The following is a 4,387-nucleotide window of genomic DNA, read 5'->3' on the forward strand; positions in this document are numbered from 1 at the left end:
CAGGGAGGTCTCTATGGGGCAGGGGGGTTGCTATGGGGCAGGGGGGTTGCTATGGGGCAGGGGGATCTCTGGGGCAGGGGGGTTGCTATGGGGCACGGGGTTCTCTATGGGGCAGGGGGATCTATGGGGCAGGTGGGTCTCTATGCGGCAGAGACGGATCTATGGGGCAGGGGGTCTCCATTGTACAGGGGGGTCTCTGTGGTACAGGGGGGTCTCTATGGGGCTGGGGGGGTGCTATGGGGCAGGGAGGGTCTCTGTGGGGCAGTGAGGTCTCTATGGGGCTGGGGGATCTATAGGGCAGCGGGGGTTTCTATGGGTCAGGGGGTCTCTATGGGGCAGTGTGGTCTCTATGGGGCAGGGGATCTCTATGGAGCAGGGTGGTCTCTATGGGGCAGGGGTCTCTATGGGGCAGGGGGATCTATGTGGAAGGGGGGTCTCTATGGGTTAGGGGGTCTCTATTTTATAGGGGGGTCTCTGTGGTACAGGGGGGTCTCTATGGGGCAGGGGAGTCTCTATGGGGCAGTGGAACTCTCTGGGGCAGGGGGGTCTGTTTTTTACAGGGGGGTCTCTATGGGGCAGGGGCGTCTCTATGGGGCAGGGGGTTTTCTGTGGCACAGGGGGGTTTCTATGGGGCAGGGGGGTCTCATGTGGCAGAGACGGATCTATGGGGCAGGGAGGATCTATGGGGCAGGGGTTTTTTCTATGGGTCAGTGGGTCTGTATGGGGCAGGGGGGTCTGTATGGGGCAGGGGGTCTCCATGGGGCAGGGGGGTTTTTATGGGGCAGGGAGTCTCTATGGGGCACAGGTGTCTCTATGGGGCAGGGGGGTCTCTATGGGGCAGAGAGGTTGCTATGGGGCAGGGGGGTCTCTATGGGGTAGGGGGTTCTCTATGGGGCAGGGTGTTTCTATGGGGCAGGGGGGGTCTCTATTGTACAGGGGGGTCTGTTTTTTACAGGGGGGTCTCTATGGGGCAGGGGGGTTGCTATGGGGCAGGGGGATCTATGGGGCAGGGGGTCTCTATGGGGCAGGGGGATCTATGGGGCAGGTGGGTCTCTATGCGGCAGAGACGGATCTATGGGGCAGGGGGTCCTTATTGTACAGGGGGGTCTCTGTGGTACAGGGGGGTCTCTATGGGGCTGGGGGGGTGCTATGGGGCAGGGAGGGTCTCTGTGGGGCAGTGGGGTCTCTATGGGGCTGAGGGATCTATGGGGCAACGGGGGTTTCTATGGGTCAGTGGATCTCTATGGGGCAAGGGGTTTTGCTATGGGGCAGTGGGTTCTCTATGGGGCAGGGGGATCTATGGGTCAGGGGGGGTCTCTCTTCTACAGGGGGGTTTCTATGGGGCAGCGGTTCTCTATTTTATAGGGGGGTCTCTGTGGTATAGGGGGTTCTCTGTGGGGCAGGGGGGTTTTTATGGGGCAGGGGGTCTCTATGGGGCAGGGGTGTCTCTATTTTACAGGGGGGTCTCTGTGGTATAGGGGGGTCTCTATGGGGCAGGGGGTTTTCTATGGGGCAGGGGAGTCTCTATGGGGCAGGGGGATGTGTGGGGTAGGGGGATGTATGGGGCAGGGGGTCTCTATGGGACAGGGGGGTCTCTATGGGGCAGGGGGTCTCTATTGTACATGGGGGGGTACTTATTGTACAGGGGGGTCTCTATGGTACAGGGGAGTCTCTATGGGGCAGGGGGGTTGCTATGTGGCAGGGGGGTCTCTATTGTACAGAGGGTCTCTATGGTACAGGGGGGTCTCTATGGGGCAGGGGGTCTCTATGGGGCAGGGGGTCTCTATTGTACAGGGGGGGTCTCTGTGGTACAAGGGGTTCTCTATGGGGCAGGGGTTTTGCTATGGGGACGGGGGTCTCTATGGGGCAGGGTGTTCTATGGGGCAGAGGGGTCTCTGTTGTACAGGGGGGTGTCTGTGGTACAGGGGGGTTTCTATGGGGCAGGGGGGTCTCATGTGGCAGGGACCGATCTATGGGGCAGGGGGGATCTATGGGGCAGGGGGGTTTCTATGGGGCAGAGGGGTTGCTATAGGGCAGGTGGCGTTTCTATTGTACAGGGGGGTCTGTTTTTTACAGGGGGGTCTCTATGGTACAGGGGGGTCTCTATGGGGCAGGGGATCTCTATGGGGCAGGGGGGTTGCTATGGGGCAGAGGGTCTGTATGGGGCAGGGGGTCTCTATGGGGCAGGGGGATCTATGGGGCAGGTGGGTCTCTATGCGGCAGAGACAGATCTATGGGGCAGGGGGTCCTTATTGTACAGGGGGGTCTCTGTGGTACAGGGGGGTCTCTATGGGGCAGGGGGTCTCTATGGGGCAGGGGGTCTCTATTGTACAGGGGGGTCTCTGTGGTACACGGGGATCTCTATGGGGCAGGGGGTTTGATATGGGGCAGGGGAGTCTCTATGGGGCAGTGGAACTCTCTGGGGCAGGGGACCCTGTTTTTTACAGGGGGGTCTCTATGGGGCAGGGAGTTCTGTGGGGCAGGGGTGTCTCTATGCGGTAGAGACGGATCTATGGGGCAAGGGGGCCTCTATGGGGCAGGGGGTCTCTATTGGGCAGTAGGGTTTCTGTGGTACAGGTGGTCTCTATGGGGCAGGGGGGTCTCGTGGCAGAGACGGATCTATGGGGCAGGGGGGATCTATGGGGCAGGAGGTCTCTATGGGGCAGGGGGGTCTCGTGGCAGAGACGGATCTATGGGGCAGGGGGGATCTATGGGGCAGGAGGTCTCTATGGGGCAGGGGGGGTTCCATGAGGCTGGGGGTTGTCTGTGGTACATGGGAGTCTCTATGGGGCAGGGGGGTTGCTATGGGGCAGGGGGATCTCTATGGGGCTGGGGGATCTATGGAGCAGGAGTGTTTTCTATGGGGCAGGGCGTCTCTATGGGGCAGGGGGTCCTTATTGTACAGGGGGGTCTCTGTTGTACAGGAGGGTCTCTATGGGGCTGGGAGTTATCTATGGGGCAGGGAGGGTCTCTGTGGGGCAGTGGGGTCTCTATGGGGCAGGGGGATCTCTGGGGCAGGGGGGTTTTCTATGGGTCAGGGGGTCTCTATGGGGCAGTGTGGTCTCTATGGGGCAGGGGATCTCTATGGGGCAGGGGGGTTGCTATGGGGCAGTGGGGTCTCTATGGGGCAGGGGGATCTATGGGGCAGGGGGGTCTCTCTTCTACAGGGGGGTTTCTATGGGGCAGGGGTCTCTATGGGGCAGAAGATTCTCTATTGTACAGGGGGGTCTCTGTGGTACGGGGGGGTCTCTATGGGGCAGGGGGGTCTCTTGGCACCGGGGGCTTTCTATGGGGCAGGGGGGTCTCATGTGGCAGAGACGGATTTGCACTAGGGCAGCTCCTCCGAGGCTTGCGCGTTACTCTGATCTCGGGGTTCCGTCCTCCACACTTTTTTACACCTCTGCCTCGCCCGTCGGCTCGGTTGCTTCGAGTCACGGGGTGTTCCATCTTCCCGGCAGCAGGGGTATTCTTCAGGAGGCTCCGAGATTTTTCTCTTAGCGCACCTTTGTTTGAATTTCTCCCAGTTATTCGTTTTACTCTGGGGAGCTGCACCATACTCCACTTAGGTCTCTCCGGCAACACACCTGGACAAGAGTTATTGAAAGAGGAACAGGCTCGTTTGGGTGGAAACAATAATATTCTGGTAACCTATATATATTCCACCACTGTGGTGACCATTTTTCAATTTCCTCTTAAGCTGTTTTATACTCAAATATTTCTTGTGTCAATTTCAATTTTTGTGTGTAATTATTCCCATAAATTCCCCTAGGAGGGGTTCCTTCCTAACAATGAGACCACCACCGTCCTTGGCAGATTTTACAAATAAAGCACACAAAAGGATAACAATTACAATGTTTGACTCCACACTTAACTGTAAAATTATTACACACTTATAGTTACAAGTTTCTCCTTCATCACTTATCTGTATAAGAACATCGGTGTTTAAGATCTCTTTAGGGTCATTCTGAGACTTCCAGGGGAATTGGTGACCTTCCAGGATGGCTCTTGCAATGTTGAATCCGAAATAGGTCCCTTCACTCGACTGGCATGTGTCCATCCACACTCAGCAGATCTAATGGCTGTATCTGTTGTAAGTAAGACAAGAAAAGGTCCCTCCCTTTGAGGTGTTAAAGAAGTTTCTTTCCAAGTCTTTATCAGGACTTTGTCACCCGGTTGTATCTTGTGTATCGCCATATCCAAGGAGGGGGGCGTTGTGCCAATATTCCTTTTCTTATTAACTCCTTTCTTCTTGCCATTAGTTGTGTTTTGTAAGCCTCTACTAGGGAATCCTCCAATCGCGGATGATTCCCCGGGTTACTCATGTCATATGACATCCCATATAACATTTCAAAGGGAGAAACACCCACATCAGTTCTCGGCTGTGTTT

Source organism: Gallinula chloropus, assembly GCF_964237585.1.
Source record: "Gallinula chloropus genome assembly, chromosome: 32".
NCBI classification, from domain to species: Eukaryota; Metazoa; Chordata; class Aves; order Gruiformes; family Rallidae; genus Gallinula; species Gallinula chloropus.